The 14019-nt window shown below is 38.6% G+C and overlaps 1 protein-coding gene across 1 annotated transcript in view; it reads right to left on the bottom strand.

Moving 5' to 3' along the window:
* Positions 1-5590: 5590 nt before the first annotated feature.
* The window catches only part of ZBTB34 (zinc finger and BTB domain containing 34), a 57608-nt gene continuing 49179 nt past the window's right edge, over positions 5591-14019 (bottom strand). The window contains exon 4 of the transcript XR_008915280.1: positions 5591-5815. The gene's annotated coding sequence lies outside the window, so the exon portion shown is untranslated. The remainder of the gene's footprint in view (positions 5816-14019) is intronic.

Genomic DNA, 14019 nt, shown 5'->3' with positions numbered 1-14019 from the left:
AAAAGAAAGAATAGAAGAAACTGCCCAGAATTATTAGAACCAGAGAGCAAAGTAAAAAATTTGTTTAATTCACTGGTCATCTCTTGAAAGAAACCTCCTAAATGAAAACTCCCAAGAACCGAAATCTAGTGCCTCTGAATCAAAGAAAAAAAAAGTTTCAAAGTCAAAAAGAAAAAGTTCAAGTCTTGTGGTGGCACAGTTGGAATTAAACAATATTTAGTAGTTTCTAGTCTGAAGGACTAGAGAACATAGAATATGATATTTGAAAAGGCAAAAGATACAGGTAACCAAAAATAACTTTCACAGAAAACCTGAATATAAGAATATTTTATATTTATATATATATATATATATAAGCATAGAAGAGTTCCAAGTATTCCTGATGAAAAGATTAGACCTGAAAATTAAAATTATGAGAAGGGAACAGCTAATTTTTTGCTGATGATTCTTTCTGTAAAAACAATGGGGAGTGGGGCAGGCATCTAGGTGGCTCAGTGGATTAAGATCCAAGACTTAATCCTTGCTTAAGGAATTAGAGACAAGAGACCTTAAACTCAAATCTGGTCTCAGACACTTCCCGGCAATGTGACCCTGGGCAAGTCACTTAACCTCCAGTGCTTAGCCCTTACCACTCTTCTACTTTGGAACCAATAGACAGTGTTGATTCTAAGACAGAAGGTAAGGGTTTAAAAAAAAATTCTACAACAGGACATCTCCCATCCACATATCACAAGTATACAATAACCTTTGAAGTAAAAATGATTTTGATCAATAATTTTTTATTATTTTGTGAAATAAAATGACAAAGACACCAAAATTTTTTATTATTGTCATGCTGTTCTGTAAAAATCCAAATGGAAGACAGATTTCCTAGAAATGATAAAATTCACCAGATGCTTCTGTTTGGAAATGCCATGCTAGTTTCATTCTTAGTGAAATATTAAAGGGTCTCCTCGAGGAAAATTCTCAAGTGACCCAGCAACCTTTTTAGGAAAAAATAAGTGAATGGAGATGATAAACCTGCACATTGTTAGTAACAATTTGTACAAGAGAAGTAGTCTAGATAATATCATCTGTAACATACATGACCGGAAAGGGATGTGGATCAATAGTAAGGGATAACTGATTGTCAGGGCAGTGTTTCAATGACATTCATAAAATATCAAGACCCATAGGAAGGGCATTCAAAAGTGGACCTTTAATTTTCTCATTTTTGTCAATAAAAATATATCGATTACAAAAACATTGATTTCACTTTCAATGATTCTTCTCTGTCAAAAAAACAAACAAACCACTAACTCCACCCATGTGACAAAAGTATGGGGGTTCGCAAAATAATGCATTGGCCATATTAAGTTCATTTGAATAGATCCTTATGCCTCCCCCCCAACCTCCACCAAACCAGGAAATTCAACATATTATTCATTCTGTGGTCACATTGCACCTCACCTCTCAGCTGGAAAGAGGGAGGTCACTGCATTGATTTGAACTCTGATGTTTCTCAGTATTGTTTTCTTTTACATCATTGTGGTCACTGCGCACATTGTTCTCTTAGGTCTACATCATTTTTCATAAGTTTCCCCAGGTTTCTCTGGTATTCAGATTTGAGATTTCATATATTACAATAACATTCCAATTCATTCATATAACATGCTTCAGTCATTCTCTAACTGATAGACTTATACACACACCCTTTGTTCTGGGTGGGGGAGGTTGACTTTGTTGTTGTTTAAGCACAAAAGAGCAGCAATAATTTTGTACAAATGGGACGTTCCCCTCCCTCAATCCATATTCCCAGGTATGGTATTGCTAAGTCTCAAGTTTAGTGATTTTTCATTAAACTATTAAGTATAATTTGAAAATGCCTTTCAGAATTATTGGTCCAAATCATACTTCCACCAACAGTGCATTAGTACGCTCTATCTTCCCACGGCCTCTCTAATATTAATCATGCTCATCTTTTATCATCTTTGCCTCTCTGTTGGGTGTGAGCTGAAACCTCAAAGCTGCATTTCTTATTAGTGATTTAGAGTATTATTGCATATGACTGAGTTCTTGAAAACTGTCTATGTCCTTTGACTACTTATCTGCTAGTGAAAGCCATTTGTTCCTTTAGATTTACATAAATTCCTTATATATCTTAGATATAGAACTTTTTATTATAAATATTGGTTGGAAGTTTTTCCCCAATTAATACGTTTTTCATTGTTACTACCTTGACTATGCTCATAAAAAAGCTTTTATAATTTTATTTAACCAAAATTGCCTTGTCTGTTACAATGATCTCAAGCCTTTGGTTAAAAATCCTCATTTTGAATCATAATTGTGAAAAGTATCACCTTACATTGTCTTATTATTTACGAATTATCATACCCTTCCCCTTTACCTTGACAAGGCTTCAAGATTTACCTTTAGGAGCTCCCTACAAAAGACTGATCCAAAAGAGGTCATTTTATTTGTTTATTCATGTCTCCATGTGGATGCCTCCAAAAAAATCTCTAAAACAAAATTTGGGTTATAAGATCCTAATTTTAGGGTTGTAAGAGACCTAGGAAGCCATCTAGTCCAAACCTTTCATATTTTAGATGAGGAAACAGAGGCCCACAACAGTTAAGAAGCTTACCATCTTAGAGATAACAAGAGTCAGAGGTAGACTTGAAACCATGTCCTCTGACCAATATGCTTTTCACTATTTATTTGTTTAGGATTTCCGCCTAAACCTGCTAAAAATGCCTTTTCCACCCACAAGGATGCTGAATGTATAATAGAGGCATTTGTATGGGATATTTTTTTTTATTTCCTCTACTCAGAAATTGCTTAAGATACAAGATTCAAATGCACACACGAAAAGTACACTTTATATGAGTATTCTCTTACAACAGTGACCAATATGGAAGTATGTTTTGCATGATAATACATGTATAATCCCAATCAAATTACTTACCATCTCAGAGGAGGGGAGGGAAGAAAGGGAGGGAAACAGTTTGGGTCCTATAATTTCAGAAAATGTAAAAAATTATTATTGTAATTGGGAAAATAAAATTGAATTAAAAAAGAGAAAAGTACACATTACACAAATGCACATTAAATTGCCCCCAGAAGGTCTCCCCTTTGTGAGACTACTAAACAGATATTCCATATTCATCTCGGATCTGCACTGAGAAACTCACAGCAATTGTTATGGAAGATGGGCAAGTTCCACTTCTGCTTGACCTTTATTTTATGGCTTCAGTCCTCCAACTTCCCATTGACCATAATCTTTCCAATGCTCTTCTGGAAATCTTTCTCTGGGGAGCTGGCATTCAATGCTCCATCTTGGGAACTCTTCAACTCAAGATTATCCAAGAGGTAACTCTCAAGACTGCAAATGTCCACTTCGAATTATTGCTAGTTATTGGCTTGTGTTTAGAAAAAGAAACAAAAGCAAAAGGCAGTTAGGAACTCAGCATAAAAGAAATTAGAACCTCAGGCTTGACTGGGCAAGCACATATTTCTCATTGCTAAATGTTTCTGCTTTAAGTCATCCTGCTGCTGGGGAAATCAGGGTGAAGATAAAAGGAATCTTCTTCCCCCTCTCCCATCTTTGCTAGAAGTGTAAATGAGAGAAAAAATGTGGAAAGACCCACCCACAAAGGAAACAGCTGTTACTGTAACCCATCCTTATAGACCTGAGAGTGGGGAAGATTCCTCTGACAAGAATCCAATCTCCTTAACACTCAGTGGTCAATTGTAATCAAAAAGCCCCATTCATTGGAGACCAATCACCATGTGCTCACTACAGCAAGGAGTCAGTGCAGAGGTCCCTAAGCCAGACATCTAAGGAGACATCCAGCTCCCTGAGAGGTTCCTACTTCTGACAAAAGTCCATGACCTGTGGTCTCATCAAGTGGATTCAGGGGTTATCAAAAGGAGCAGAGCTTCTCCTGATTGTTCTTCCTCCATTTGGAGATTATTATAATATATGGTAAAAAGATGCTGATCTAAAACTAATATCTGCCAAAATTCTTTCCAGTTTTTCCAGCAATTCTTGTCAAATAAGACCTTTCTCCAGTAATTTTATGTGCTCATGGGTTTATGGAACATCATATATGATTGCTTCTGAGACTTACTAGATCCATTCCATTGAACTTTTCTGTTTTTTAACTGATACCAAGTATTTTTTATAATTACCTTATAATATTGTTTGAGATCTGATACTATTAGGCCCTTTGTCATTTGTTTGATTTTTTTGTCTCTCGCAATTCTTGAAGGCCTTTTGTTCATTTTGATGGACTTTATAATTTTTATTTTATATTATTATAGTAATAAAGTATTCCCATGGTGGTAAATATACAAATTAGGTAGTGTGTAATTAGAATGTTATCCTAAAAAAACCAATTCCCAGCACCCCACTCTCTTTCTTGTTACATGATTGTATACATGTATACATGATCTTGTTACATGATGATGTAGAGAGGATATAAATTCTGTGGAGTTCCGTCTCCCCCTCTCTTCTCTTCCAGTGGTGGCAGCTGTGGATGCGGGGTTTTTGAGCGGGTAGAAAAAGTTAGTCACATGATTCTATTTTGTTAGATAATAAACTTTATAAAAATAATATTTGAAGTATTGGACATTAAATCCTACAGTAGTATCATATTTATCAAATGGGCATAACCCAACCAAGAGGTAAATCTCTAGATTATCTGTGGAAGGACATGAATTAGAATTGCCCAGGAAGAGAAGGCACAGGTAGGTTGTAGTATGTATCAATGGAGGAAAATTGTGGAAAGACAGTGGTGTTTTAAGATCTAGGGTAAGAAGCAGCTGGGTAGCTTGGTGAATTGAGAGGCAGACCCAGAGATGGGAGGTCCTTGGTTCAAATCTGACCTCAGACACTTCCTAGCTGTGTGACCCTAGGCAATTCACTTGACCCTCATTGCCTAGCCCTTACCTCTCTTCTGCCTTAGAACCAATACATGGTATTTTTTCTAAGATGGAAGGAAAGGGGTTAAAAATTCATTAACAAAAAAAAAAAGATCTAGGAGAGTTCAAACCACCTACAAACATCCCCAGGGGAAAAAAAAAAACTCCAAAAATGCACCAAAAAGAATAATAATAAAGGAAAAACTCCTTCATCTAATCTGAAACTACACACAAAAACTATTCTAATCCCCCAGATTCTTAGAATAAAGACAAGCCTGGAACATAACCATAAAACCAAGGCATGGAAATGTTAAATGATGTGCTCATCACCACCAAGATAGAGTCAGAGGCAAGATTCAAAATGAGGTTTTCTTGACTCCAATTCCAGCTCTCTCTGTTATACCCCCTAATTGTAAGTATCAATATGTTGTGCCCCTCACTTTGAAACTACCCTCCCAACCTTTCATTTTTGTGTTGGTTACCTGGAGAATTACTATCCTAGATCTAAGGCCCTGTGAGTGTCTGTACTACTAAAACTTTAACTTGTGAGCCCCCTTTATTGAATTCTCCTACTTGAAATTCAGCTACTTGAAACAATTCTCCAAGGAAAAACAATTTACTAAAATGCATTGTATAAACAGTAGTAACAAAACATGCCTCTATAAGCTCAGGTCACACATTCCCTCTGTTTTTCAAACCATTTATTTTATTATTATTAGGAAAGAAAGAAGAAATGAAAAAGGAAGAACAAGATCATGGCAGCACACACTTCCAGAATTGCAAGACATCTTTTCTCCTGGTATCTTTGCACAGTCCCACTTGTGTGCAAAATCTCTTATCATCATCTTGGTCCACTGTAAGATGCTACTGCTGATATGGCAAGGGCATGGGATCAAAATCACCTTCCTAAAACCTAGAAGAGGAGCAAGGGAAAAGGTGAGGAGTGATTTCCTTTTAACAAATGATTTCTTCTTCCTCTACAGTTGGTTGTCTTCTTGCAATCAGAGATTCTACCTGTTGACTAAAAGAAATGACTCTCCTCTGGACTAATTCTTTAGAAGGGTATAATACAGAGCTAGGTAGCTTTTTCTAAACCACCAGGCATATAGTTATTAAGTTAGTCAATTAGGAAAAAATAGAAACAAAATAGATATCCATGAACTGAGGAACAGTTAAACAAGTTGTGGTACATGAATGCTTTAAGAAATAATAAATAAAGGGGGCAGCTGGGTAGCTCAGTGGATTGAAAACCAGGCCTAGAGACGGGAGGTCCTAGGTTCAGGCCTCAGACACTTCCCAGCTGTGTGACCCTGAGCAAGTCACTTGACCCCCATTGCCTAGCCCTTACTACGCTTCTGCCTTGGAGCTAATACACAGTATTGACTCCAAGATGGAAGGTAAGGGTTTAAAAAAATAATAATAAATAAGTCTAGTGAAATCTGGGAAGATTTTTTAACTAATGGAAAGAAAAGTATGGAGAAGCAAGGAAACAATATGCCCAGTGACTATAGAAATATTAAGTAGAAAGAACAAATCAATAAAATAATTGAAACTGAATGCCATAAAATTTTAGTAACTAAGATTAATCCTAAAGAAATATGAAAAGGTATCCTCCTTCCCTGCTCTGTAAAGAACTAGGGATATGGAACCCCACAAAATAATGTCACTTTTTTTGATGTGTCAATTAATTTTGCTGAACTGATTTTTTCTTCTTCTCTTTTCTTATTTATTATATGTGGAAGAAAAATCCTCTACTCTGCATTTTGAGCACAAGTCTGCCAGAGATGAATTTATTCATTAAATTATTCTAATTTTAAGCCTCTCTCCTTAGAGAAATTAAAAAACACCAGAGATTCATCCTGTCTTTGAAAACCTGTCTCTGCCACAAGCTATTTGTACCAACAATTTAAAGTATTCCTAAACAAAGACAAAATTCCACAATAAAATAAAGCACAATTACAGAGCTCAGATGAAAGGACAATCAACAGTATTGGGTTGAAACAGAACAACAACTTGATTTTCAGCATATACTGAAGAATCATTTTTCTAAACTATATAATCCACTCAAAGATAGAGACAGGCAATGACATTAATGAGATTTAAATGTTTTTGCTCTAAATCTGCTTAACACCATCATTCATTTTCCAGAAGCTTTGAGTCCTTTAACTTTTACTCTGCTTCCTCACAGAAGATGGCTAGTCCTTTGGGAAGAATAACATCCCATATTTGGAGGCACACAAAACCCCATCTCCTTTGCCTCTTTAGGTAATGAATTACAAAATAATATTAAGAAAGTACTGTTGTCTGAAGTCTTAGATCCTAATGGAATGAGAAGTCTGTATTGGTCTTCCTTTAACTCTCAGCAGCCATACCCTCGTTAAGTTGGTTCCAACTACCAAGCAGGCAATTGAAGCAGGTACTGAAGATTACCTAGAGCTTAATCAGAAATCAAAGAAGCCAGGGTCATTCTTTGCATCCAGGCCATCACCAGTCATCCTGACTTTTGTCTTGCCACTGGACTTTTTAATGACTCTGGAAGATAGCATGAGCTAATGATTTTGTGAAACTCTTACTTAAACTGAATAGCCACCTACAACAACTTGTTCAGCCATTCTCCAATTGATGGACATCCCCTCAGTTTCCAAAGTTTGCTGCCCTAAAAAGAGCTGCTATAAATATTTTTATACAAGAAGGTCCTCTTCTTTATCTTTTATCTCTTGGGGATACAGTCCCCATGTGCTTTTATTTCCAGTTGCCACTTTCTCTACCTGGAGTAGAGATGAGAGAGGAAAAAAAAATCTACATTATTTGCTGTATTCTGGCCTGGAATTCCAAGGAAGGGTAAGAGGTAAGAGAGAAAAGAAAAGTTGAACCTTTTTATAGATCATCTTTATGGGTGCTATTTCTTTTTTTTCCTTCTTTTTATCATTAATAAAAATTATCCACAAATATCCCAGCCCCCTCTCTCCTCCCCACATCACAGAAGGCATCATCTGGGAGACAGATGTGTTCATACAAATTATGTCTTTCATGTTTCCACCTTTCAGTTCACTCTCTAGAAGTAACATTCATAATTTATTCTTCAAGAATTAAATCTGGAGCTGTGTATGATGGTCTCTTCATTCTATTCATTTTGCTGTTTATTATTCTGTGTAGTTCTTTCCAAGTTTTATTAAAATTAGCCTGCTCATCATTTCTTATGGCACAGTAAAATTCCATCACAATCCTATATGACAATTTGTTTAACTATTCCCAATTGATAGGCATCCCCTCAATTTCCAGTTCTTTGCTACCAGGAAGAGGATAAATATGTCAGAACATATATCCTGTTCTTTTTTTCCCCAGATCTCCTTGTTGAGCCTCTAGGATTTTCCACATATACTATCATGTCGTCTGCAAACAGATATAGGAGTTTGTTTGCCACTTTGCTAAGGGCATCATTTCTTTTTTTTAAACCCTTACCTTCCATCTTAGAATCACTATTGTGTATTGGTTCTAAGGCAGAAGAGAGGTAAGGGCTTGGCAATGGGGGTTAAGTGACTTGCCCAGGGTCACACAGCTAGGAAGTGTCTTGAGGCCAGATATGGGCATCATTTCTGACAAGGCTCTGTCTATCTATCTGTCTCCCTTGATTCTTAGTTTCCACTCAACTTTGAGGCAGTCTATAACCCAGGACCAAGTAGAGAATTTCCTTGTGTCCAACAAGAGGATAGAACCCAAGTCTAATTCCAGGGTAACAGCCCTTCTGACAAAGGCTCATGCTTTGTAATCTCATTAAGTAGATAGGGAGGTGGGCCCATAAAACAGAGCCATCATTCCCCTGCTTGTTGAGGACATTATAGTAAGGATTCCTGTATAGATATGAATTAGATCAATAGCCTGTGAGGTCTCTTCCAGTTTTTAGATTCTATATATCTCAGTTTACCCTCAGGTGGGAATTAAATAATCATGTTAATTCCAGTTAAAATAATCTCACATATAGCTATAATGCTTTAAGATAGGTAAATAATAGATGATAGAGATAAATATATATTAAGTACTTCTTATGTCTCAAGCATTGTGCTGAGAAAGGAGAACAAGACTGAGTTCATGTTGAACAAGGAGCTGGATTAGCAAAAGACCTAGTTAGTGACTTCAGCTACCAAAATTGTTTCTAAAGCATTTTGTACCAGGAACTGTTTCTCCTCTTTGATCCAGGACAAAACCAAACCCAGAAAAAACATTCTAGTCATTGTTGATATTTTCCTTGTTGACAGGGTAACACTCACCCAGAAACCTGTAAAAATATGTCGCCATGCTTTGCACAACTGGAACAGCACTCAGAGTAATCTGACTCCATATCCCTTCCATGTTAAGTAAAGTCTGTTTGATTTCCATGGCGGAACCAGGTCTGATTCACTGTCAGTGTTAAGTGCAGGAGCTTCTATTCTTATGGGGGAACACAACACACAAAGGAAAACTAGAAAATTTGGAGGGGAAGTGTGACAAGGGAATCACTTTAAAAGACTGATATATATTAATTTAAGGTCGCCAAGGAATTCAGCTATGTAATTCCTAAATGAAAAACTCAAGTCAGCCGTCAGCCTTTTTTGGAGTTTAATTACAATAGGAGCAAGAAAGGAATTAGAGATAGAGAGAAAGAAAAAGGGAGAGAAGGGAATAGGGCTTAAATACCCCTTCTGTTTAGGCTGGGCCAAAAGGCCCAAGCCCTTAGATAGCTGGGGCAAAGAAAAGAGATCAGTCCCTATCACTCACGTGACCAAAATGGAGAAACAGTTTCAGAGGCCCCCACCTTCAGCTTCCTTCAGCGCAAGCTTCTCCGAGTCCACCGCAATCACCCCGACCAAACTCCTCCACCTCCTCAAGTCTCCAGACCCTCCTATCTTTAAGGAAACCATCCAAGTTCCTCCTCTCAGTTCTCCCATCTACCAATCACTGTTCATCAATTTCCCTGTGCCAATGGAGGCTCTAGCTTAACCCAGGACCGCCCAGAGGTTTCTGGCTTTTGCACATGTCTGTTGAAGGTCATATTTTCAAATGATTAAATCTTTGATCTAGGCTGCAGCCCTTACTCAATCCTGTTAGGACTAAATAGGGTGGAGATTTATTCCAAGTATCTCCATTGTATCAATTCTAAAATCAATCATGATTCAAAGAAATTCCTGTTCTATGCTTAAGCATTGGTCAAAGTCCTTTCCATTGTTCAGCAAAAGGTTTCTGTCCTAAAGTAATCTGAAGAAGGGAAGAGAAGGAACCTCCCATGCCAATGGGGTTCCCATTCCAATAGACTATCAGTAAGAAATTTTCCAAGTATGAAATATCCCAATGGTGAAATTTCCAACATTTATAAGTCTAAGGAATTTTGAGGTTTATAATAGGAAGGAAGGAGAGTATGCAAGTAGCATGATGTGGGAAAAGGTAGGACAGAAATTATTCAGCAGTGTCTGATTCTTCATGACCTCATCATTTGGGGTTCTCTTTGCAAAGATGCTGGAGTGGTTTGCCATTTCCCTATCCAGCTCATTTTACAGACGAGGAAGCTGAGACAAACAGGATGAAGTGACTTGCTCAGGGTCATACAGCTATTAAATGTCTGACACCAGATCTGAACTCAGGAAGAGGAGTCTCCCAGACTCCAGGCTTGACACTATCCATTGCACCACCTATTTGCCCCCTACAAAGCACTTTCTCACAATAATCTTATGCTGTAGATAGTGCAAGTATTATCTCTGTTCTACAAAGGTGGACACTGAGGCCCATCAAGGTAAAGTGATTTGCAGAAGGTTACACAGCTTCATGACTAGGCAAATCATTTAACTTAGCCATAACTAAGTTATTTAAAGCTGAAATTATCCTGTTTTGCAAAATTCGAATTTTCAAGGAAGCAGAAGCCAGGGAGTCAGGGGATGTTAGTATTTTGAAGGTGCTCCCTCTTACATGTTGCATGCAAATGTCATTGCTCAAAGGGAGAAAGAAGAGACATTTCTAGTCTCTTTTCTCCCTACTCATCTCCAAAGGAAACTATTTCCTGCCGGGGGGAGGGGAAGCAGGAGGTTGGGGCCAGAAGCTTGCCTTTCTCTTCTGTTCCTAGGCTAGAATTATATCTACCTGCTCTCTTAAATAGTATGTCTAAGTGATGTGGTTTTCAGAGTCAATCTAACTTCTGACTGCTATTTCATGATAGGGGAAAGGAAGAGCCCAAATTTATATCCAAGGTTTGACTCCTTTCCCACTATAATGAAAATACAGAACCCTAAGTCACAAAACCCATTTATCCAAATAGGTGACAAAATTGAAACCAAAGAAAGTATACATAGAAGTATACCAGATAATACCAAGTAAAGGAATTTTCCTATTGGGAGTGAGGAAATGTAGCTCGACTGAGAAAGTTCTAGATCTCAGTCAAGGAGAAGCTGCCCCAAATCTCCAGTGTAGCAAGCTGGGAACAGACATGATGGAGACTGGCAACATCTCTCACATAGGCTTCTCCTGAGAATTTTTTCCTTCTCCAAACTGAAGTGGGATTGGCATTGTCTCTCTCAAAGCTGGAGCCAAGAAGCACCTGAAGCCTGAAGAGACTTAGTCAAGTCAAGGCAGCCTTAGAGAAACCTAGAAGAATCTTTAGCTTTGGACAACTCTGCCCTGCTCCAACCTACTCTCTTCCCTCTCCTCCCCCATTCCAACCCTCACATAGGATAAGGCATTTATCTCCACCATTAAAGAGAGAATTCCACAGCAATGGGCCGTGGGACTACAGTTATATTAGCATTCAAATATTTTACATGAAGAAGCTTCTTTCCTCAAGGAAGGGAATCAGATTTCTTTTTGACAGATACAAAAAGCCCTAGTTCATTTGTCTCTTCCATAATGCTGCCCAGAGTCAGCAATTGGTGCTTACCAAAGGAATGGAGATCATATGTGCTTTGAAGAATCTTGAAGCTGGCCTGGGCTCTGTATAATTTTCATAAAATCCAAGATTTAAAAAATTTTGAGAGAAATTTTAGGAAAAGAAGCTTGTTAGCTCCTTGAATCAAGAAAGTGAATTGTTGGGAGAAAGTGCCATAAAGAAACCTCCACTGCATCAGAAGATCCAGAATGAACTTTAGGGTGTAATTGATTGAATTGAAGGGGGTTGAACACATTTATTCTGAATGTAAACTCTTATGCCAAAGGGGATTGCCCCCTAATTGGCTTTTTGTCAATGCACCTAGCAAACATTGGTTTTGCTCTCTCTCTTCTATTTCCCTTTTATCTCCAACTATTTTGGTTTCCTCTTGAAAAGTGCAATGTTGTATATACCTTTAGCTAGAAGATCTTTAGAGGTATAAACTAGTTATAATAAATGATTCATTGGGGAGACTAATCTCCCAAAGAATCACAGGGGAGATTGTGAAGATAGGATTAATTCTTCCCCTTGTCTATTTTTAGCTAAACAAATCAAGAACTTAAAGTGCCCCTACTTGACACAAAGTAAGAAAGTTCACAAGTTACTTACTAGAGTAAGTACACACCTCCAAGGGTCACTGCCCCCCCCTTGGGCAGTGCTAGACAAATTGAAAGACTGTGATGGGTTCCCATAAAGTGGGGGAGCAACAGGAAGTGACACAGAGAAAACTGCTTTAAAAAAGCCAGCTCGACTTCTGGTCAAGATGGCGGCTTAGAGAAAGCTAAAGTTCAGATCTCCGGAAACCCTTCCCTACCGAACTCAAACTATATGCTTCTAAGGCACTGAAATTCAAAATGAACAACAGCACAGACCCCGGGAATCCTCCTCCTGGACCTGGACCTGGATCAAAAGGTACGGCCCCCCCAAAAGTCAGAACACGAGATCACTCGGACCTAAGGGGTAGGCAGAAGGAAGGTCCCAGGACCCATCCCCCCAACCCAGAGTGCTGAGTCCGAGGCAGCAGAGGGAACCTCAGAGCCTCAGGGCGGGCTATCCTGAAGGCCCTCTGAGGTATCACCTCACACCTAGCAGATTGACTAACATGATAGCAAAGGAAAGTAATGAATGCTGGAGGGGATGTGGCAAAGTTGGGACATTAATTCATTGCTGGTGGAGTTGTGAACTGATCCAACCATTCTGGAGGGCAATTTGGAACTATGCCCAAAGGGCACTAAAAGACTGTCTGCCCTTTGATCCAGCCATAGCACTGCTGGGTTTATACCCCAAAGAGATAATGGAGAAAAAGACTTGTACAAAAATATTCATAGCTGCAATCTTTGTGGTGGCCAAAAACTGGAAAACGAGGGGATGCCCTTCAATTGGGGAATGGCTGAACAAGTTGTGGTATATGTTGGTGATGGAATACTATTGTGCTAAAAGGAATAATAAAGTGGAGGAGTTCCATGGAGACTGGAACAACCTCCAGGAAGTGATGCAGAGCGAAAGGAGCAGAACCAGGAGAACATTGTGCACAGAGACTGATACACTGTGGTATAATTGAACGTAATGGACTTCTCCATTAGTGGTGATGTAATGTCCCTGAACAATCTGCAGGGATCTAGGAGAAAAAACACCATTCATAAGCAGAGGACAAACTGTGGGAGTAGAAACACCAAGGAAAAGCAACTGCCTGACTACAGCGGTTGAGGGGACACTGTGTATTGGTTCCAAGGCAGAAGAGTGGTAAGGACTAGGCAATGGGGGTCAAGTGACTTGCCCAGGGTCACACAGCTGGGAAGTGTCTGAGGCCAGATTTGAACCTAGGACCTCCCATAAACAAACACTCTAATGCAAATACTAACAACATGGCAATGGGTTTGAATCAAGAACACATGTGATACCCAGTGGAATCACGCGTCGGCTATGGGGGATGGGGGGAGAAAAGAAAATGATCTTTGTCTTTAATGAATAATGCTTGGAAATGATCAAATAAAATATTACAAAATTAAAAAAAAAAAGCCAGCTCAAGGATTCAGTCATTCACTTTGCATTGGTGAGCTGGACTAGAAGAGGAGACTCTTTTCCTGGATCCAAATTGGCTTGTGGTGGTGAGTGTAGTGATTCCTTCCTTGATTCTTCAGGGAGGAGACTTTCTCTTTTCTTTGGTGCTTTGGTGGGACCCTTCAGCTCGAGATCTGATGAGATTCTTGGTGGTCTTAGCTTTGTGTGCA

This window comes from Monodelphis domestica, chromosome 1, assembly GCF_027887165.1.
Source record: "Monodelphis domestica isolate mMonDom1 chromosome 1, mMonDom1.pri, whole genome shotgun sequence".
NCBI lineage: Eukaryota > Metazoa > Chordata > Mammalia > Didelphimorphia > Didelphidae > Monodelphis > Monodelphis domestica.
The sequence above is the reverse complement of the archived record's forward strand: the minus strand, read 5'-3'. Positions and strand labels throughout refer to the sequence as shown.